This window comes from Pelodiscus sinensis, chromosome 4 (genome assembly GCF_052426305.1).
Source record: "Pelodiscus sinensis isolate ZL-2025 chromosome 4, ASM5242630v1, whole genome shotgun sequence".
Lineage (NCBI taxonomy): Eukaryota > Metazoa > Chordata > Testudines > Trionychidae > Pelodiscus > Pelodiscus sinensis.
In genome coordinates, this window is record NC_143055.1 from 62,702,093 (window position 1) to 62,726,208 (window position 24,116).

Consider the following 24,116-nt stretch of genomic DNA (forward strand, 5'->3'; position numbering starts at 1 on the left):
GGCTAGAGTTTCCCCGACAATATGTACCAGTTCCGACTTACATACAAATTCAACTTAAGACCAAACCTACAGTCCCTATCTTGTATGTAACCCGGGGACTGCCTGTATGTTTCTTTACTTTTATCCAGATAGAAGAGTAAAATGAGAACAGACGCAAGAATGGATTTTAAGCATCAAAATGAAACTTTTATTATATATTGGTGGCAGAGTGGGGGAACATTACCTAGCCATCATCTATACTCCCCTACACCAGACATTTGTTTGCTTCTAGTGTGGGGATTACATAGCTTTTACTATATAACCCAGAACTCAGGGTAAGCTCTCATGAGCCTACTTCCCAAAACTCAGCTTGCTCTGAGTCTTTGTCCCCATACCTCCTGTCCATAAGGGGCACAGAGTGCATAGGGGAGGAGACCTTGGCCTGTCGAAGACCAATTAAACTCCTATTTGCATTTTTTACTAGCAGTAAGCTGTAACAAATTGACATCTCAACCAAGTACATCAATAAGAAACTGCATGTGTTTTTACTTAACTCACTGTGGCTTAAAGATGCAGTGAGGAAGGCAAAAAAAAAAAAAAAAAAAAAAAAACCACACACACACACACCACTCTGGTTCACTGGCACACAGATAACAAAAATCCCTTGTTATTCCTAAATGGTTAATTGGCTGGAAGGGCAAAATCTGGCAACCTAGATCTAGTTCCTGCTGTAATAGAGCCAAAAGATGCTCTTCATCTCCCCTTCCCAAAGTTATATCTCTGGATCTGGGGAATTTAGACCAACCAGAATTGCTTCTCCACAACTGGCCAAGGGATACCAGAGACTCTAAGGTAGGAAGATACAGAGAAGCATAGAATCATAGAATACTAGGACTGGAAGGGACCTCGAGAGGTCATCGAGTCCAGTCCCCTGCCCTCATGGCAGGACCAAATACTGTCCAGACCATCCCTGATAGACATTTATCTAGCCTACTCTTAAATATCTCCACAGATGGAGATTCTACAACCTCCCTGGGCAATGTATTCCAGTGTTTGACTACCCTGAAAGTTGGGAACTTTTTCCTAATGTCCAACCTAAACCTCCCGTACTGCACTTTAAGCCCATTGCTTCTTGTTCTATCCTCAGAGGCCAAGATGAACAAGTTTTCTCCCTTCTCCTCATGACATCCTTTTAGAGGACTCAGTGAGTGTATCCCTCCTTTGTGAGTGGGGCTCTCTTTTCACCATCAGCCTCATCAAGTTCCCTTACCTGTTGAAGTGGGTGGGTAGCATTAGCATGTTAATCTAAAAATAATTTGGGATGAAAAATCCCTTTTCATTGAAACTTAGATGTATGCTAAATAAGTCTAATGGTGAGTTTTGATTTTTTGGAAGAAAAATATCCACAAAAAAGGAGCATACAAGTACTGAAATGTCACCATAGTCATGAAAAATAGGAGATATATGACAAAGGATCAGTATGATTCATTTGTATATGAAAAGTTGAGACAGGTTTGTAATCATAATGTATATATTTTAGATTTTTGCTTTCACTTGCATCTGAGACACATATTATAGAATTACACTAAAAAAAAGTAGTAATATATCATGGTATTTCAACATAACTAAGCTTGATTAGACCATTAAAAAGTTCCAATGTTGTAGTACTTCATAAAACAAGATACTGAACATAAATATAAGTATGTTCATGTCATCATTTTGTTGAAGTTTAACTTGAATTCCATGACTTGCCCAACTACATTTTTCTGCAGGGCATTCATATATACAGTATAAATCTAGTGAAATATTGAAAAAGTATTTTCTATAAATACGTTGAATTTTTGAATTATATTATATCCCCTTTATGATTGCTAGAATATTCTTGAAAAGCTAACAAGTATATTTGCAAGGAACATTTCACTGAAAAACAAATTGAGCAGATACCATAGATGACTACCCGTGAAAAACTGTAATAATTACCATAAGCACTTCATACCAGTTTCTAAGTATTCTGTTCATCAAGTAAAAGGAGGAAGTAATCTTGTTACCAGGCTATCAAGGTACATTCTACATATTGAATATTCACAACAAATTGTGAACAAGCTGCAAACCAAGATTCATTTTTATAAATTCTTTGGGAAATTATTTGGAATATGAATCCACAAAAGAAAATTGATATCTGTTTAATTTTTGTGACTATCAACATTTCAAAAAAAAATTAAATGTTTCTCTATTATTCACCTCCATTCATGAATTCACCCCCTTTCACTATTGAACATGTATTATTCACCCCCTTGATTATACATGAATTATTATTTCTTAAATGGAAAAGAACAAAGCTTTCATTTTCAGAAACCCAGAAGTTTTGCATTCTATTTGCTTACTGTTTGTAAACATGATTCTATTTTACAGACAATTCTGTTGGACATACAGAACTGACATAACATTTCCTCTATTCCAGGAGTTCTCAAACTTAGTGTTGCAATCCCTCATTAAGTTATAAGGTTATTTCTTGGAGCATTATGAGCTGTCAGTCTCCACCCCAAACTTCGCTTTACCAACAGCATTTTATAATAGTGATATATGTTATATGGCATTTGTCTGTCTGTGAGTCCATTTGTTCAAGAATTCCTCCTAAACAGTAAGAGCTAAGACTACCAACTTTGGTATGCAGCTTTCTCTTCTCCTAACTTAAAGCAAGGTCAGGGTTTAGTTGTGCCAGGACAACCGGAAGTTTGTAAACAACAGTTTTCCAGAACATACAAAGAAAGGGGCTGCTGTTCAGAGAGTGGCTACTGGGAGCAGCAATCCTGCAGGGTAGAGCTAGATGCAGAGCATGCACTGTGGGCAGCCGAACCAGCAAGGGTGTGGTTAGCAGGACTGGGGCTCCACCACTGTTGCCTGCCAGCACACTGAGTAAGTAGCCCTCCTGCCCCAAATGCTTTGCCTCCATCCCAGCCTTTGGCCACAGTGGCGGAGGTGGCGGGTGGGAGAACGGCACCTGGAGGCTAGGGGTGAGGGATAAAAGGGATAACAGACTGGGAGGGGGGGGATAAAAAATGCCCCTGGTACCTGGGTCCAGGGGGGGAGGGGAAGGGAAGGGAGAGAAAAGGCCCATTCCAGATGGGACCCACCACCCTGGGCTCCTCCATCACTCCCCAATTTTCACTCACCCTCCCACCCACTGCACACCTTCTGAGCACCCCCCTCATATTCCCAAGACCCTACATGTCCTGCATGCCCCCTGCACTGAAGGACCCGGGGAAGGCCAGGTAAGTCTGCTAGTGTTTATATATAAAGGGGGTCACACTCTCAGGTTTGCTGTGTTGTAAGGATTACCAGTACACTGGTTTGAGAACCACTGTATTTCAGAAGGATTTATATAGAATGTGTCTTGCTGGGATGTCGAGGGAACAATATTCAATTGACTCAGACTCATAGACTTTAAGGTCAGAAGGGACCATTATGACCATCTAGTCTGACCCCCTGCACAGTGCAGGCCACAGAATCTCACCCACCCCTCTTAGAATAATCCTCTCACCTATATCTCCAATATTGAAGCCTTCAAATACTTTGAAGGTCCCAAGATGCAGAGAGTCCTCCAGCTGTGATCTGCGCCCCATGCTACAGAGGAAGGCGAAAAACCTCCAGGGTCTCTGCCAATCTACCCTGGAGGAAAATTCCTTCCCGACCCCAAATATGGCGATCAACTAAACCCTGAGCATGTGGGCAAGACTCACCAGCCAGACACCCAGAAATTCTCTATAGTAACTCCTATCATCCCTACATTGACATATTTCCAATTGAAAATGAATGGTCAATTAGTTACCAAGATGATATTCTCTCATCAACCCATCCCCTTCTCATAGAATCATAGAACTGGAAGAGATTTCAGAAGGTCATCAAGTCCAGCCCCCTGCTCTAGGCAGGACCAATCCCATCTAAATCAACCCAGCCAGGGCTTTGGCCAGGGCTTTGTCAAGCCGAGACTTAAAAACCTCTAGGGATGGAGACTCCACTACTTCCCTAGGTAACCCATTCCAGGGCTTCACCACCCTCCTAGTGAAATAGTTTTTCCTAATATCCAACCTGGACCTCTCCCACCACAACTTGAGACCATTGCTCCTTGTTCTGCCGTCTGTCACTACTGAGAACAGCCTTTCTCCATCCTCTTTGGAACCTCCCTTCAAGAAGTTGAAGGCTGCTATCAAATCCCCCCTCACTCTTTGCTTCTGCTGACTAAACAGACCCAAGTCCCTCAGTCTCTCCTCATAAGTCATAAGCTCCAGCCCCCTAATCATTTTGGTTGCGTCCGCATCTTTTTTGTAGTGGGAGGTCCAGAACTGGACACAATACTCCAGCTGTGGCCTTACCAATGCTGAATAAAGGGGAATAATGACATCTCTTGATCTGCTGGCAATGCTCCTCTTAATGCAACCTAATATGCCATTAGCTTTCTTGGCTACAAGGGCACACTGTTGACTCATATCCAGCTTCTCATTCACTGTAACCCCCAGGTTCTTTTCTACAGAACTACTACTTAACTAGTTAGTCCCCAGCTTGTAACTATGCTTGGGATTCTTCCGTCCCAAGTGCAGGACTCTACACTTGTCCTTGTTGAACCTCATCAGATTTCTTGCGGCCCAATCCTCCAATTCGTCTAAGTCACTCTGGACCCTATCTCTGCCCTCCAGCATATCTACCTCTCCCCCTAGCTTAGTGTCATCCGCAAACTTGATGAGGGTGCACTCCATCCCCTCATTCAGGTCATTAACAAAGATATTGAACAAAACCGGTCCTAGAACCGAACCATGGGTACTCCGCTAGAAACTGACCGCCATCCTGAAATCGAGCCGTTGATCACTACCTGTTGGGCCTGGCCTTCTAGCCATCTTTCTATCCATCTTACCGTCCATTTATCCAATCCACATTCCCTTAACTTGCTGGCAAAGATATTGTGGGAGACCGTATCAAAAGCCTTGCTAAAGTCAAGGTATATAACATCCACTGACTTTCCCATGACCACCAAGCCAGTTACCTCATCATAGAAGCTAATCAGATTGGTCAGGCATGACTTGCCCTTTGTGAATCCATGTTGACTATTCCTAATCACTTTCCTCTCATCCAAGTGTCTCAAAATGGATTCTTTAAGGATCCCTTCCATGATTTTTCCAGGAACCGAGGTAAGACTGACCGGCCTATAGTTCCCTGGATCGTCCTTCTTCCCTTTTTTGAAGATGGGCACTAAATTTGCCTTTTTCCAATCATCCGCGATTTCTCCCGATCTCCACGACTTTTCAAAAATAATAGCCAAAGGCTCCTCAATGACAGTTGCCAACTCCCTCAGTACCCTCGGATGCATTAAGTCTGGACCCATGGATTTGTGTATGTTTAGCTTTTCTAAATAGTTCCTAACCTGTTCTTTACCCACCAAGGGCTGTCCATCTTCATCCCATCTTGCGTCACTTAGCGCAGAAGTCCAGGAGCTGACCTTGTCCATGAATACAGAGGCAAAGAAAGCATTGAGTACTTCAGCTTTCCCCACATCATCTGTCACTAGGTTACCTCCTTCATCAATTAGGGGCTGTACACCCTCTCTGATCACCTTCTTCTTGTTAACATGCCTGTAGAAACCTTTCTTGTTATCCTTCACATCCTTAGCCAGTCGCAATTCCATTTGCGCTTTTGCCTTCCTGATAATCCCCCGGCATTCCTGAGCTGTACATTTAAACTCCTCCCTGGTTATTTGTCCAAGTTTCCACTTTTTGTATGCTTCCTTTTTGTGCTTAAGTTAACCAAGGATTTCCCCTGTAAGCCAATCCGGTCTCCTACTATGTTTGCCTCTCTTGCTACGCATCGGGATGGTTTCTTTCTGTGCCTTCAATAAGGCTTCTTTAAAATACTGCCAGCTGTCCTGGACTCCTTTCCCCTTCATGTTAGCATCCCAGGGGATTCTGCCCATCAGATCTCTGAGGGAGTCAAAATCTGCTTTTTGGAAGTTCAAGGTGTGTATCATACTACTCTCTTTCCTTCCTTTGGTCAGGATCCTGAAATCTACCATCTCATGATCACTGCTTCCCAGGTTGTCACCCACCTCCACTTCCCCTATCCCTATTAGTTCCTCCCTGTTTGTGAGCAGAAGATCAAGCTGTGCATGGCCCCTGGTCGGATCCTTCAGCACTTGTGTCAAGAAGTTATCCCCAATATTCTCCAAAAACTTCCTGGATTGCCTGTGTACTGCCGTATTAGTTTCCCAACAGATGTCAGGGTGATTAAAGTCCCCAACGAGAACCAGGGCCTGTGATCTGGCAGCTTTGCTCAGTTGTCCAAAGAAAGCCTCATCTACTTCATCCACCTGATCCGGTGGCCTGTAGCAGACACCAACCACATCACTACTCCTGTTGTTTGCTCCTTTAAATTTAACCCATAGACTCTCAACAGGTTTTTCTCCCTCTTTATACTGGAGTTCAGAGCAATCGTAGTGCTCTCTTACATATAGTGCAACTCCTCCTCCTTTTCTCCCCTGCCTGTTCTTCCTGAACAGTCTATACCCTTCCATGACAGCGCTCCAGTCATGCGAGTCATCCCACCAAGTCTCTGTTATCCCAATTAAGTCATATTTCTTGGACTGAGCCAGGGTCTCCAGTTCTTCCTGTTTGTTGCCCAGGCTTCTTGCATTACTGTACAAACACTTAAGGTAACCAGTTGATCGCCCTATCTTCTCCATTTGAAACAGGGATCCTCCTTTCTTGCTCCCTCCTCTCTGCATTTCTTCCCAGTATCCGACTTTCCCTCTCCCCTCAGGGTTTTGGTTGCCGTCCCCCAACAAACCTAGTTTAAAGCCCTCCTCGCTAGGTTTGCAAGCCTTCCCGCGAAGATGCTCCTTCCTATCTTCGTTAGGTGGATCCCATCTCTTCCTAACAAGCCTTGTGCCCGGAACAGAGTCCCATGGTCGAAGAAACCAATGCCCTCTCTGCAACACCACCTGCGCAACCACGCATTTACATCCTCAATTTGACGATCCCTGCCCAGTCCTTTCCCTTCAACTTGGAGGATGGACGAGAACACCACTTGCGCTCCGAATTCTTGGATCCTTCTTCCCAGCGCTATATAATTCGCAGTAACACGCTCAAGGTCATTCTTGGCTGTATCATTAGTTCCTACATGGAGAAGCAGGAAGGGGTAGCGATCCAAAGGTTTGATCAGCTTGCTAAGCCTCTCAGTGACATCCTGAATGTGAGCTCCCGGTAAGCAGCACACCTCTCGAGATTCCAGGTCCGGACGGCAGAGGGATGGCTCAGTCCCTCTTAGGAGGGAGTCCCCGACCACCACCGCCCATCGTTTCCTTTTAGGGGTGGTGGCCGTGGAACCCCCATCCCTAGAACTACGCATCCCATGCCTTCCAGTAGATGGTGCTCCCTTCTGGTTTCTTCCTTGTGAGGTCCCTTCCAGAGCTTTCAGCACTGCAGAGCCTGCGGAGAGAGCTTTAAAGCAATTGCTTACCTCTATAGCATTGGGGGATTCCCGTGCTGGCCTTTTTCCCCTTCTAGAAGTTACATGCTACCATTTCTCTTCTTGGTCACTTACTGCCCTCTCTGGCTCCTCTGCCTGCTGTGCTTGAAGGATTAATTGCTGCCTTCTATCGAGGAAGTCTTCATCCTCTCTGATCAAGCGTAAGGTCGACACTTGGGCCTCCAGTCCTCTAATTTTTTCTTCCAAAATCTCGACCAGCTTGCACTTCGTGCAGATGAAATCCGTTCTTTCTTCCGGGAGGAAGACAAACATGGCACACGCCGTGCAGGTAACAACAGCAGACACATCATCAACCATCGCTGCTGTCCTGTTTGCAAGCTCCTTGGTCACTTGCCCACTGCCTTATAAAGCCCCTCCCCCTAGCAAGGCTCAGCCAATCAGCAAAGGCTTCTAGAATTCTAACTTTAATTAGAAGCCAACAGTTTCCACCTGCCAATCACAGCCCCTACCAATCACAGCACAAACTCCATGAAGGGGAGGGGGAGGGTAAAGGGGAAGTTGGCGGGAGGGGAAAAAAAGCCTCACTCTCAAACACAGGGGAAAATAAATAAACAAAAAACAAAAAAGAACACACACCAACCCTCACTCACAAACACAAGCTCAGCACACAGCAAGAAAGCCCCAAACACAACACACACTTCCCTCAAGACTCCTGTATCGGCTTCTCCTGTACCTGGAGAACTCCCTCTCAAAACTCCCTGTTAGCACTCACCTGTTCGCAAGCATTGCAACTGTAACCAATGTCCTCCAGCTCAACACACACATTTTTAAAGTTGGATGCTACAGACTATATTTTGACTCTTTTCCACTATTTGATTGATTCACATTCAGAACACAATATATCTGTCTTCACCTAACACTGAGAATAGGTGACATTGCCTAGAAGATTCATCAGAGTTAGAAGAGCTTTTACCTGATCCTTTCTTTAAACTACAGGTGTCTCTGTTTTACAGAAAACATAACTGTTTAATACACAACTGTTCAACAATCATCAGGTAATACTTCAGAGGTACTTCATATATCCCATTGTTGATATTCTTCAAGAAAAAATGCAGAATGTACTTACCTCAAATGCAACACCCCCCCTTTTATACAACTTCAGAATGGAGTAATTTTGTATCATCTGTCACCATATCAGTTTTAAGATTTCTAACCTCTCAAACTTACTCCTCTTATTACACACCATATGATTTATGAGTACTGATAGGTAGAGAGACAGCTGTGAGATTAGGATTGTAACCCATCTCCAATCACCTTAGGAACAGTTTCTTTTGAAATGCGCTGTCACATTGAAATGGAATTACTACACATTTTGGGTCAATTCTGACATGTACCTTTAAATTAACTTGCTCAGTTGCCCAAATAAACATAAGAATAGCAATGTGTGATCTCTCTCCACCCTGGGGGTGATTCACCTGGGATTGGAGACAGAAGTAGCTTAGAGGAAGTAAGCAATCACACTAGGTTACAACTGGTCTCTTGAACAATAGTGCCAGTTACTGGAGCCAAAGTGCCCACAGTGGTAACACTGGATGAGTATTGGACCTAGAGCTTTGCAGACTAGGGAAGAAGTCCCTACTTTGTCAGTTCTCTCACCTGCCTCTAGTGAGATAGGAAAATTCCAATTTTATGTATCATGGGAATTCCCAGAGTCACTGGGAACTGCAACACCTCCAACCCAGCTTCATGTAGTGGTGGTCTCCCCTGTCCCAAGTGAATCACCCCAAGGTAGGTAGAGAGATATCACACATCAATATGCTAGTATTCTCAATCAGTATGAAGAGGATTTCCCCAATCCTCTAATCTGTCTAGGTCACTCTGGACACTATCCTTGTCCTCCAGCGTATCTACCTCTCCCCCAGCTTAGTGTCATCTGCAAACTTGCTGAGGGAGCAATCCATCCCCTCATCATCCAGGTCATTAATAAAGATGTTGAACAAAACTGGTCCTAGAACTGAACCTTGGGGCACTCCACTAGAAACCAACCGGCAACCTGACATCAAGGCATTGTTCACTACCCATTAGGCCCGACAGTCTAGCCAGCTTTCAGTCCATGTATCCAATCCATAGTCCCTTAACTTGCTGGCAAGAATATTGTGGGATACTGTGAAAGTAAAGGTATATCACCATCCACTGACTTCCCCAAATCCACAGAGCCAGTTACCTCATCATAGAAGCTAATCAGATTGGTCAGGCCCGACTTGCCCTTCGTGAATCCACGTGGACTATTTCTGATCACTTTCCCCTCTACCAAGTGCTTCAAAATGGATTTCTTCAGGATCCCTTCCATGATTTTTCCGGGGACTGAGGTAAGGCTGACTGGTCTGTAGTTCCATGGATTGTCCTCCTTCCCTTTTTTAAGGCATATTTGTCTTTTTCCAATCATCTGGGATCTCTCTCAACCTCCATGAGTTTTCAAAGATAATGGCTAAGGTCAGCCACTCTCATGGCCAGGCCGCTGTGAGCCACTTGCGCGCTCATGGCCTGCACCGTTCCACTCTCAGCCTCCAGCCCGCTGTGTTGTACCCTGCATGTGCACGCTGGGTCACACACAACGTCCCAGCCTGCGCATGCTAGCAGCCGGCCGTGGAGCACAGGCAGCTGCTTCGAGGCCCAGACATAAGGTTGAGGGGGAAAGATGCCTGGCTCTGGAGAAGGGGAAGGAGGTTGGGGGGGGGGGGGGCGGGTGCGCATGGCATCTTGGATGTGGCGCACAGGCTCTGGCTCCGGGATCTGAGCATAAGGTGGGGGGGGGGGGGGGAGGGGGACTGGCTCTGGGGAAGGGATGGGGAGGGGAGGAGGATTGGGTTGCGCATGGCATCCTGGCTAGCTCATGCTCAAAACCAGCTGCTCAGCGCAGATGCCCCAGCGCCTGGAGGGAAACACACGGCTGTAGCAGCGGCTCTGGGACCCGAGAATTAGGTTAGAGTTGGGGGAGGGGGATTGAGATGGGAGTATGCCCCCTTATAGTACCTCCTGATAGTCTGGTATATCCGATAATCCGACACCATCTAGGTCCCAAAGGTGCCGGATTATCAGAAGTCTACAGTATTACTTTTTGAGATTTTGGCTTGCTGTTCTTCAAACTCCTTTTTGGCTTTTCTTAATTTTTTACACTTAATTTGACCAAATTTATGCTCTTTTCTATTTTCCTCAATAGGATTTGGCTTCCACTTTTTAAACAATGACTTTTTAAATCTCTCACTGCTTATTTTACTTGGTTGTTAAGCCATGGTGGCATTTTTTGGTTTTCTTATTGTGTTTTTTTAATTTTGGGTATACATTTAAATTGGTCCTCTATTATATCTTTCAAAAGGTTCCATGCATCTTGCAAGAATTTTACATTTGTCAGTGTACCTTTTAATTTCTGTTTAACGAATCTCCTCATTTTTATATAGTTCTGCTTTGTGACATTAAAAGCTTTAGTGTTGGAGTCCGGAGGTGTATTTCCCATTATAGAAATGTTAAATTTTCTTTCATTACATAAGCGGTCCAGTTATATTCATTTCTTGGACCAGATCCCGCACTCCACTTAGGACTGAATCAAGAATTGCCTTTCCTTTCATGGATTCCTGAAAAAGCTGCTCCGAGAAGCAGTCATTTAAGGTACTAAGGAATTTTATTTCTTCATCCCATCCTGAGGTGACATGTACCAGTCAATATGGGAATAGTTGAAATCCCCCACTATTATTGAGTTTTTGTTTTGATAGCCTCTCATATCTCCCTTAGCATTTCATAGTCACTATCACTGTCCTGACCAGGTGGTCGATAATATATTTCTACTGCTATATTTTTATTATTAGAGTATGAAATTACTACCCATAAATATTCTGTGGAATATTTTGGCTCATTTAAGGTTTTTACTTCATTTGATTCTACATTTTCTTTCACGTCTAGTGCCACTCCCCACCCTTCTGATATATTTCGTACCGTGGTATGACTATGTCCCATTGATTGTCCTCATTTCATCAAGTTGCTGTGATGCCTATTATATCATTAGCCTCCTTTAATATGAGGCCCTCTAGTTCACCCATCTTATTATTTAGACTTCTAGTGTTTGTGTATGAGCACTTCAAAAATTTGTCACTATTTATCTGTCTGCCATTTCCTGATATGTTAGACTCCTTTTCATTTGATTGTTTCTCATCTGATCTGACCCATACTTTATCATCTTCCATCCTCTCCAAACAAGTAAATAAAATAAAAATGCAGGGGGAAAAACAAACTAAGAGTACGTAGGTTTTTAAAACTCTATATATTTCTATTTACAAAAACAGATTTTCTTATATCTGATGCTTAATACATAATAAGGTTTAGCTACAATTTCACTTGTTTTATGTAGTTTTTCTATTGTAAATACAAAGTGTATTCTTTCCAGGTAAATGACATTAGTCATTAAGTAATGCTTTAGCTTTAAAATAGTTATCAATAACTGTACATCACATATGTAATGCATTCTTCGGAAAAGCATTGTGAGATCCAAGGACATTGCAAATTTCAAAAAAGCGATGAAGTACAACACTACATGCATTGTACTTAGATGATACTGGGTTTCAAGTATAGCACATTATGAGGCAAGATACAAGGATGTGCCCTTTTCAAGGACCTGATAAGTGGTCTTATTCTAGTAAAATATGTGCATGAATACTTTTATTGTCATTACAAAAGATCTGCAACATTCAAAAACAAAATAAAAAATGTCAAATCTATTCTCCCAATATTTATGCTTAGCCAAAATTTAGAATGCAATTTGGGATCATTATGTTACCATTTTTGCTTTTTGAATGAAAGCTAATTTAATATAATTATTGTGATTGTCTTCTCTAAACTGAGACACTCAGGATAAGACCGTAGGCCCTCATTTTAGAGGTATGTTGAGATCATTTTTTCCTTCGGTGTGAAAGTGGGTATCAGGGCTGCATGGTGCCTCTCACTTATACAGTGCACAATCACTCATGATCTAAGTTTTTGTCTATATTTTAATTCACTTGTCTAGATTAGGGAAGCTCCTAGAACTAGATTAGCATTCATCTCAGTCATCTAAATCAGAATAACATGACCTAGCTACTCTTGGATTTTACATTGGAATTGCTAGGGCATGGCCACACTTACATTATAAGAACACCTTTTTCTTGGTCTATATCTATGCTGAGAGAAAAAAAAAAAAGGTCTGTATTTAGGTTAAGGAACTCACAGTAGCTACCTGGGATTAAAATAGCAATGAAGACATGGCAACTCACTTTTCACATATTGTTGGTGGCTCCAGTGTAACCCCATGTTTTCATATAGTCTGTAACTTAAACTACTCATCTCAGGTAAGAGCTATGTTGCCTTGTCTACAATATTACTTTAATCCCTATTATCTAAAACAGATTAGTTAACCCAATTTGGGAACACATGTTCTTGTGCAGTGTAAACATACCCCAAGTGTAGGTGAGGCTCCAGATGAGAATAAAGGGCTATGGCAGAGTATGGTATAATTGTCACACTAGTCTTGTATTCCACTTTTGACCCCTGTGGAGGGCTCTCACAATGGACAATTCAGTCTTTAAGGAAAAAATAGGGGGACAATCCTTAAATGTACACAAAAAAACTAAGCTCACTGCTATTAATAGATAATTGTATATGCACATCCAACTGTACCAAAGCAGCAGGTGTAAGTTAACACTGCATCTTTCTTGCTGTGTGCTGAGCTTGTGTCTGTGAGTGAGGGTTGGTGTGTGTTCTTTTTTGTTTTTTGTTTATTTATTTATTTATTTTCCCCTGTGTTTGAGAGTGAGGCTTTTTCCCCCCCCCACATCCTTTCTGCCCTCCCCCTCCCCTTGATGGAGTTTGTGCTGTGATTGGCAGGTGGAAACTGTTGGCTTCTAATTAAAGTTTGAATTCTAGAAGCCTCTGCTGATTGGCTGAGCCTTGGTTGGGGGAGGGGCTTTATAAGGCAGTGGGCAAGCTACTAAGGAGGTTGCGAACAGGTGAGTGCTAACAGGGAGTTTTGAGAAGGAGTTTGGAAGGGGAGAGGGAAGGGCGGGAGATTCTCTTGCCTTTCTTTTTAAATCCCTTTTCCAGGACAGCAGCGATGGTTAGTGATGAAATTAAATAGCATACGTTAGGCTGAAATGTAGATATTAACTACTTGCCTGCCTTGAAAGACGGTACAAGGTGTATGGTATATTGGTTTGGGAAGTGACTGTTTCAATTCTAAATACTACATGTAGATATGAGATTAAGTTCTGTGTGTCAGAGGTATCCATAAACAGGGCTGAAACATCGGAAGACAGGGATACTTATCTGTGTTCATGTTTGGTATGAATTGTAGAATACTAGAAATGGAGAGGTCATTGAGTGCAAGACCATGCACCATTTAGAAGACCCATCATATTTTGACATGCTCAATTTTTAAATTTTAGCTCACTGCACATGAAATAAGCAGCAAAGGAAATGCAAGTATGCTGGTACAGTTAAATGTGTTGGTCATGCCAGTATAGCACAGTGTGATGAATATTCAATTCTTCATTAGTTCTACCAACCAAAGGGTTCATTAGTGTCTCTAAGACAGTCTTATACTGAGGGCAATTTATAGCCATGCTACCTCAGGAGGAGTGCAGCCAGTGTTGTCATCCTGCAAGGAGAGTAACACTCCGTTGTGGCTTACCAACTCTGAAACAAGAGCACTGGTTCCTCTACCCCTCATTTGCTTTCTACCCCAAGTGGGTTTTGAAGAGAACAGCTAATGCATCTTGGCTTTTACGGATTGCTACTGTACAGGCATACAGGAATGAGGGCTTCTCTTTCTGCATTATTATTATGTAATCTCCAGGCCTCAGAACTTTCTGTCTGCACTGTCGGAACAGAAAATGTGGTTTCCACAAAATCAAAAAGTTGCTGACTTTTCTTTTTTTTGTTTTGTTTTGCTCTATCAGGAAAATGTAAGTGAATCAAAGGACTTAATTTTATATTGAGTTGATCCAAATCAAAATTTTTTGATTTGCTGAACTTAATCTATATTTTTTAGGTTAATTTGGCTGCTATGGAGCTTTACAGGAATTGCAGGCCCATTCTCCCTTATGGGACAATTCTCTAGGCCAGGGCTGGGCAAAAGGGCCTCCACAGGCTGGATCTGGCCTGCCAAGAAGGCTGATCTGGCTCATGGAGGTCCTGCTGCTCTCTTGCCCACAAGCCAATTAGGGTCTGTGGCGGGAAAGCATGGAATTGTCCTGGCTCTTCCCCTTCCACACGAGGCCCTGCCCCTTCCGCAGCAGCCCGGAGCCACTTCAAAAATATCAGAAGTGGCCCCCAATAAAAAATGATTGCCTACTCCTGCTCTAGACATCCAGTCTCCCATGATGCCGCACTTTGACTAAGTTGCTAAGGTACACCATGGAAGATGTAGTTCAACCAGGGTTCCTGGTTCATAAGAGGGGATGGGGCATGAAATATCTGAGCTACGACTTTCAAAAGGTACAATTTAATGTCATGCTGACCCAAAATTAAAATGTTGATATTCCTGAATCAAAGCTTTTCAGATCTTTTCATTCCAAGAAAAGTTAAAAATTTTCAACCTGACAAAGGAAAAAAGTAGTTTGTCAAAATGTTTCAATGTACCACCACAGAGCAGAAATTCCCATTTTTAACCAGCTCTAATCAAGAGACAAGTTTCCAGTGTTAATTTAATTCCAGCTTCTAAGCAATGCAACCCACTATCAGCAAGCCCCAATTTAATGTCATGCTGACCCCAAATTAAAATATTGATATTCCTGAATCAAAGCTTTATAGATCTTTTCATTCCAAGAAAAGTTAAAACTGGTTTTATTTTTAAAGAAAAGTGCTGGTTTTATTTTTAATCAAGGACTCATACACAACATTAGAGGGGAAGCATTCCCTAATTTCCTTCCAATCTTTGCTTTACAGAAGAGACAGAATGTTGAATATTAGAAGACTTCTGCTCCTCCCAATCTTAATAAAAAAAGATTCTTAACTTTTAACTGAGGTAGGAAGGAAAAGAGGCTAATCTGACAAACACACACATTTCACAAATCCAATACAACTATTTATGCTGTCTCACAGTAGCTCTAGTAATCTTGAAAGTTCATATTTAATATCCAAAGACTATACACAATACCATAGAACACAGAAGTTATGCTACAGTATTGACAGAGGAAACTGAGAGACTTACATATAGAATGAATGTTTTGTTAGTTCGATGTGGTAATTCCTCTGTACAATATGTATAAACTACCAAGAGAAGCTGAGATATTTTTGGCTTCAGTATCGTCAACAGGCAAATGATACTAGCTCTGAGTTCCTTAACTGAACTGAGATTCTGCAAAATCATCCGTCTCCTGGTGACTGGCTGAAATTAGAATGTGGATACAAGTGCACTGAGACTTGCCTCTGTTCAGGTGGAAGAGATACTTGTTACTAGACAGGGAAACATTTAGACCAGCATAGACAGGCTATGTTTGCACTTTACATCGTGAGTACACCCCAATTGCAACACATGGTTCTTAGTTTCCTGAATGATAAGTCATAATATCTTATACTATTTTTGGCTTGCCAAAGGCAGTGAATCATTCGCACTTTTGCCATGTCCAGGCTTGATTACCCTAATTCACTTTATTTGGGTAAATTTACCAAGAAAACATGTCAATTAGCAAGAATTCCACCATCATTCCATTAGTACAATGGCTTGGCAGAAACAAAACACATTCACACAAGACTCTGCTCTGGCTTTATGTTCACATAGAAGTAAAATTTGACAGGTTTACAATGACCTTTAGAGTTTTACGTGGTCTGGGACTCTCCGACCATAACCCATCAGAAAGTATACAGATATGCTATGAAGTGGTCAATTTCAGCAGCAGAATCACCTTAGTATAAGATGGCAGGAATAATGGATTAAAGGTGGCTAAGCCTCCCCACATAAGATATTATGCACTGCCCTTTGGAGAGGTGCTGCCAGCCTTCTGCCTGTGAAGTGCCACCACCAAAAGGGCACCGGAGCCATGGCTCCACCTGCTGTCTGTCCCATAGTCTGACTCCAGAATCCTGCCCTTTCCTCATGGCCACTGCTCCATTTAAGTCTGCCTTTTCCACTCAAGGCCAGTCATGCTTCTTCACCCCTTTTCCCCCCCATCCACAACTCATGCTTCTCCAACACTTCCCCCATAACCCTCCTGACCCCATCTGTCATGACTCCACTCCATCCTCTGTGGCCTTCCCCCTGTCTTCTTTTAGCACCTTTTCACCTTGAGAGGTAGAGAGTTATGGGTGCCAGGGTCCCTCAGAAAAGGAGGCAAAAAAGCATGGGCAGCAGGGCCCAAGGGGTCAAGTGTTATGAGTAGTGGGCAGGGAATGGCCACAATGGAGGGGGCAAAGAGGCATGAAGAGAGCCATGTGCAAAGAGGCAGAGGGGAGCTTTGGGGAGGGGACAGAGCAATGTGGGAACTTTGGGAGAGGGCGCCATGTGAGACCACACTTCAAAAGGGTTTCTAGCACTCAGGCCAATTCTGCCCAAATGCAGGAGATATACACCACCCATGTAGGGCTTCCTTTATGAAATACACTTGTTTAGCAATATGTCTGAGCTACATGCTGGTGAAGCCTCAAAAAATGTAAGACCTATTTATCTGCTTTTACAATTTGATTAAGGTTTTTTGTTCTGCTTATTGTTTTATGCTTCATCTCCTACATAGGAAGCCACTAGTTACCAAGGCAATAGGCAAGATTCTACATGGAGTCAGCAGGTTAAGTGAATATGTTGCTAAATTGGGACTCGGGAGACCTGGAGGTCTATTCCAAACTCCATCACTGACCAGCTATGTGATCTTTGGTAAATCATATCACCTCTGTGTGTAAGTGTCTCTTTTCCCACTATATGTGTGTTTATATTGGGAGCTCCCTGTGGGGTAGCTAATAGTCTTTTGCTATGCATTTATTCAAAGCCTAAGAATAAGACCCCATTCTCAGTCATGGACCCTAGCTGCTATCATAATAAATTAGTATGATAATCTGAAATTTCTTACTTTGGTTGTTGCATGTGAATTCAAAAGGATATTGTTCTCCCTAGAGCAGGGGTGGGAAAATTCTGGCCCGCAGTCCAGATCTAGTTCATGGAATTAGTCCCTGGTGGGCGCCCATCTCTACGTTTACCTGTGCCGCTATAGGTATCAGATAATTGCAGCTCTCGTTGGCCGTGAATTGCCATTTGCAGCCAATGTGAGCAGCGAGAAGTGTGTCCCAGTCTGCGTCACTTCCCAACGCTCATATTGGCTTCAAACGGCGATCTTCAGCCAAGAGGAGGAACCATCATCTGATACCTGCAGAGGTGCAGGTAAACATAGTGTTGGTGGCCCGGTTGGGACTAACCCTGGTCGGCTGCTATTTTTTTATTGCCCGCTTCTGCCCTAGAGGCACATTGTTGCCTCCTATTAGTATGAATGGAAGTTGTGGAATGTACCGAGGGAAAAATGAACCCACAAACTACACTAAACAGGAATGCTTTTATAAACAGGAATATGTTATAAGAAAAATGAAATTTACTGCTGATAGTACACATTACTGTAAAACTCAACAGAGCCTTTGATGTTAGTTGTATTAAATTTTAATGAAAATCTTATTATGGCAATTCGGATGTTTAAGATAGTTATAGGTTTGGAAACAGTCTAGCACTGACATGTCAGCATAACCAAACCACTTCCAGCTAAGTACTCTGAGAATGTAGGATAATAACAACCGGTTCTGCTTTACTTCACTCTGATGGGTCTTGTGCCCAACAAGCACAAATAGTGGCTTGACAGAAGCATAAATGTCCAGAAATAAAAGAGACTTATGTGGAACAGGAAGGGCTGCTTTCAGTAACAATTAACAATAAGGATGGATCGAGAATATAATAGACATTGCAATATTTTAAGAAATGTGGGTACCATCTACAATACATCTCATGCTACATAGTAAAAGCATTTTAAATAATTCTGTATTTACTTTAATAAATGTTACTCATAGCATCTCTTGGTTGTCCTGCAAGCTGTTGCTTATCTTACTAAGAATAAATTATTCAGTGATTTGCTAAAAATATTTGTTACAGACAATTTTGAGGGAGCAGATGATAAAATATGGAGAAAAATATTTGTATGAATTCATTCATGAGATTATTTATTCAGTAATTGTAAATGAAGCAGAACAAATACAGCACATCACTGATAATTTGCTTTTGCAATTTTGTAATTACTATTTAGGACAATTATTGAACTTTCTTACCATATGCTGAAAGATGGTATCAAGGGGCACTAACTTCTCATTTTACGTCTTTCTCTTATGAGCCTTTTAAGTCTGCTTCTGATGTAAAGCTATTGAAGCCCATCATAAAGTCCTGTTGATAACACATGCAGTATCTCATTAGGCCATGCTATTACTTGACTCCCAAGAAGAGCAACATAAAGGGGATAACACTGTATTACAGTGCTTCTCTGAATGAGACCTTTTGTGTGAAATAAAACAAAGATATATATATATTTTTAAACTCCCTGCAAGTATTTGAATGAAAACACAGATGTATACCACCTTAAGGGGGTTTGGATCAAAACTCTCTCAGGGTTTTGCTGTGACTCTTGAAGTTGTATGACCAGCCATCTTTTTTAGTTGATCTTTTATAATACTGATTTTTTTTTCCTTTCAGAACTGTAAAAAATAAAACTTCAAAAAGGTCTGCAAAGACAATGGTATATCTTCAAGTAATGAAAAAAGAAGTTTGAAATGGTTTCATCTATGAAGAAAAGTATCCCTTTTTTGTTAATGTTTTTAAAAAAACCTCTTTAGAAAGAGTCTTTTAAATAAACTCTTTCCAATCTTTGTTACAGACAAGCTCTAGAAACATAGTTCTTCAGTCTAACAGGGACAATACAACCAGGGCACTTTAAGATAAAAGCTTGTTTTCAGATAAGAATGCTTTGAAGCTAGAAGATCCACAACAATGTCTCACTTCTCCATGTCAAGCATGTGACTCCAGAGCACTTTCAACAGCAAATGTCTAAACATAAAGCATGTAAAAAGAAATAATTAAAACCCAAAACATGTTTAATGTCGCAAGAAAAGAAGAGAGGCATCAAACTGAACTCATTTGCTTTGTCATATCATGCACAGAATATATGCAATGGAATCCTCATTTGCAAATGTTTGCTCCATCAAAAATCATCATTAGGATATACTTTCTAGGCAGCACACAGAGTGAACTAATGCACATCCTGACTGCAGGTGTTGATTAGACATTTCTGTTCAAACTAAGAATTACCCAAACACTGCTACATCTAAATTGTCCTGTTTTTCCTCTACAAGTAAAGTTAATGGATTCCATAGGGATGAAGACTTACAGAAAATCTAAACTTCAGGGAAAAATACAGGCTAAAAAGAAAGAAGAGAGAAGCACTATGTGAACTCACATCAAATCTGTCTGAGGAACACTTACTTACTATAGATGTCAATTAAAAATAGCTTACAGCGCACCATGTACGAACTAGTACAGTAAACTTCCGATAATCCGGCACCTTTAGGACCCAGGGGGGTGCCGGATTATCAGATATGCCGGACTATCAGGAGGGGGGCTATGAGGGGTCTGGAGTGGGGTGGGAGGGGATGCCACCCCAGACCCCTCATAGCCCCCCTTACGATAGTCAGGCTCTGCCCCAGGAGTCACTGATTCAGCCGCTGCTGGTCAGTTTCAGCAGCAGCTGAATCGGGGATGCCTGCAATAGAGCAGCTGGGGTGCTGCCGGGTTGGTCCTGTAGCACTGCCCCTCGGGGCTGCGGGACCAACCCAGCAGCGCCCTAGCTGCTCTTGGGGACGCCTGGGACAGAGCAGCTGGGGTACTGCCTGGTTGGTCCCGTAGTGCTGCCCCTCGGGGCTGCGGGACCAACCCGGCAGCACCCCAGCTGCTCTTGGGGACGCCTGGGGCAGAGCAGCTGGAGTGCTGCTGGGTTGGTCCTGCAGGGCCAAAGGACGGCGCTGCGGGACCATCCCGGCAGGACCCCAGCTGCTCTGCCCCAAGGGTCCCCGATTCAGCCGCTGCTGAAACAGATCAGCGGCTGATTCCAGGAAGCCCAGGGTAGAGCAGCTGGGGTCCTGCTGGGTTGGTCCCGCAGCGCCAAGGGGCGGCGCTACGAGACCAACCCCGCAGCACCCAGCTGCTTTGCCCCAGGCGTCCGGATTCAGCCTGCTGGTCAGTTTCAGCAGCGGCTGAATCCGGACGCCTGGGGCAAAGCAGCTGCGGTGCTGCCGGGTTGGTCCCGCAGCCCCGAGGGGCAGCGCTACCAGACCAAGCTGGCAGCACCCCAGCTGCTCTGCTCCTGGCTTCCCCGATTCAGCTGCTGGTCAGTTTCAGCATCAGCTGAATGGGGGAAGCCTGTCCGGCTGCCCCAGCACTTCCGGGTTCCTGATGGTGCCGGACCATCAGGAGTCCCGGAGCATTGGATGCCGGACTAATGGAGTTTTACTGTACCTGGGTTGACTGACTCAGCTACATGCTCGGTATCCCATGATGCTGCATAAATTCCTTTGGGAGGCTTACAGCAACTTTTAATAATGCAGATTTCAGAAAACAGACTTTGAGGAATTAAAGCAATTACTGAATAATAGCCCCTCTTGCCAATGATACAGTATGTTTTCCACAAGCTATGACATGCTAGTCTTCTTTTTGTACAGCAGAAGATCTTTTGAAAAAACTATTGTGTTGTAATTGTGTAGACACACAATTTTTGTGTGATACTTTGCTCTGCTTCAAGGAGAAAACACTTCACAAGGGACTTATTTCTCAGGGGATTGTATCCACTCTTACTTTTCACTGACCAGAAAATGAGTCATGTGTGTAAAAGAACCAAGCAGCAAAAACTAAACTAAGGTGTTAAAAATGCAGCATTTTAATCAGATCTACACATTAATTTCCCATTTTAAAAAAATTAAGTTACCAATTTGTTCAGTGAAACTAAAACCTGATGAATATCAACAATTAAAAAAAATCCCACGCAAGATAAACAATTTCCTTCATCGTCAGTTAATGCTACAGGAGAATTATAGTTCCACCATCATTCTTTGCCAACAGCTTTTCAACAGACAGCATTTGGAAACTCGAATTAAAGAAAACACATACAGAAACCTGACTGACCTTTTCTCACATACACACACAAAAAAAATGGCTTTTAAGGGCACTCTTGATGCTCAAATAGTCTTGAAAATGTAACCTGAGTACTGAGAGTTTGACACTGATTATTCAAGTATGTACACAGCTGATCTGGACAGCCCCTTTTTTGTTTATGAAACCCACAACTACTCCTCAATTATTCTGGGGGGAAGGAGGAGCTGGTGGGAGGGGAACAGAGACCACCACTAAATCCTGAGAGTGTGGCGATGATGATGAGGAGGAGGATAATGCAGTGTCACACAGTGGTAACTGATTTTGCTACCGCAATCACAAGCTTTCTCCAGGCTTATAGTCAGCTGCCTATTTTTCTGTATATTTGGCAGAACAACTTATGTGACGGTTAGAGTGGACTAGAGGTCTAAGGATGATCTTGTGTCAAGGGTCTCTTACATTCCTTCATTAATTTCTTGGCCTTGAATGTTATACTTTGTTTTCCCCAACTGTGTAAAGGAAAATACTAACACTTATCTACTTGCCCAACAATTGTGCTGTGATTAGAGAGGAATATATCTGCCTCCCAGACTCAGAGAACGCACTGATCGTTTGTAACACATTTGCAATGTCACATTTAAGACCTGTTCTTGCATGCTCAGGCGGCTGTTGTTGCCAAGAGAGCCTTTTCAAATCTGTGCTTGGCAAGAGAGTATTACAATTCTTTGGATGCAAACCTTTATCACCAGAAGATTGGAATATTGTAATCAACTGTATGTGAAAACTTGCTTCAAGACCACTAAGAAACAAAAAAACACCAACCTGCTGTGTAGGGTGCGCACAGAAACTGCTTTCCACCATTGCTCTTGTATTGTTGTCCATCATTTTCTGGGCAGAATTCAAGGCATTGGTGTTGGATGTTCTTAGGTCTGGGAGCTCAGTAACATCATCTGACCCTGTTCTTTGTTACTTAATTGTGATCAACAAAGGAACTCAAGCTGAGTGGGGATGGGGCATTCTTAGTGAGGAATCCTTGACTCAAACTAACATCTCCAACTTGGTCTTCCAAAGCCAAAGTTTGCTAATTTTACAAGCACAATGAAAACCAAATATGCACACATTTTTAAAGTGGCTTTGTTTTCCTATCCTAACAACAGCTGCTACTTTTATTATTTGTACTTTCAGGTTTACTTTGGCAAAATCAATCAGTTGCAATGTGGACTGCTTTTTTCATTGAAAGGAGAATGAAAAGGGTTTTTTTTTTTTTAGAATAAGGGGGAGCTTTTTCATGCCAATTTCCTTACCGTCAGTTTTTGCCATAACCTACTGAAGATTATAGTAAGCACATTGTGTGCCTTTCCCTTTCACTGGACACACAGCTTAAATTCAGCCAGAGCTGTATTATCATCCCTTTTGGATTCTTCATAACATGTGGGGGGGGGGGGGGGGGGGAGGGAAGGTGGTCATATGGGCAGCTCTAGGGAACACACTATGAGAATTTAAGCCCTGAGTGAACATGTAATCAGTGGCATAAGACATACATTATGGTGATAGCAGTGAGGGTAACTTTTGTTGTATCAGGAGTAGAAAGGATTGCCAATTTTGGATGGATGTATAGCTGGAGATATCCCATGACAATCTTTAATTAAAGATTAATCTTTAATTCCTGGAAGCTACAAGCCAATCCTGGAGGGTTGGCAATCCAAGGAGTAAGATTTAATATTCACACATGAAACAGGAAAAGGACAAAGCAGATGCAGTGACTACAAATCTTCCGTGTCAATGGGGAAGATATAGCAATGCTATCATCCAGAGGCAGTGAGAGTAGTTTTAGGGTATTTTTATGTATTTGTAAATCGATACAGAGCATTCCACAGATGATGGCTACTATACTGTCCCTGCTATATTCTATTGGAAGGAAGGTTGACGTGGCAGATGTGCTTTAAGTCCCATTCTTAATTTCTTCAAATATGATATCAGGGCCTCAAATTAAATAATACGTGGAACTGTAAGAACAGAGCTCGCTCCCCAAAGAGCACCAAGTCAAGCAATATTTTAGTGTATATGGTACATGTCACTGTGCTTCTTTGTGAGAGGAGCAACTTTACACTTCAAATTGTACACATTACATTTACTAATGTCATGTTGACTCTTCCACAAGAAATTGTGTTCATCTGCGTATCTGACTATTTTGTTCTTTATCGTAGTTTCAGCCAATATGCCTGGTACTGAAGTTTGGCCTCTAATTGGTCTTACATTTGGTATCCTCCAGTCATCTGCTGCAGAGGCTGAATCTAGTGTTAGGTTACATACTTCAGGGAATAATCCTTCAATTCCAAATTTGAATTATTTCAGAATATTGGAGGGGGATACCGTCTGGCCATTATGACTTATCACTGTATGATTTATCAATTTGTTTCAAAACCCCATCTTTTGACAAATCAATTTGTCACAGTAGCTTCGTATTTGTCCCCCCAAAAGAATA

The 24,116-nt window shown here is 42.5% G+C and overlaps 1 protein-coding gene and 1 long non-coding RNA gene across 4 annotated transcripts in view; one reads left to right on the forward strand and one right to left on the reverse strand.

The window, feature by feature from the left end:
* The window catches only part of TENM3 (teneurin transmembrane protein 3), a 2,279,325-nt gene that overhangs the window by 1,262,153 nt on the left and 993,056 nt on the right, over positions 1-24,116 (reverse strand). The window lies entirely within an intron of this gene.
* Positions 13,446-20,206, forward strand: LOC112546948 (uncharacterized). Of its 2 annotated transcripts, none has more exons than XR_003090678.3 (3): positions 13,446-13,484; positions 17,205-17,363; positions 19,187-20,206. It is a non-coding gene; the product is annotated as an uncharacterized LOC112546948 (long non-coding RNA). The 2 variants fall into 2 exon arrangements; XR_016349339.1 differs by lacking the exon at positions 13,446-13,484 and adding an exon at positions 15,417-15,499.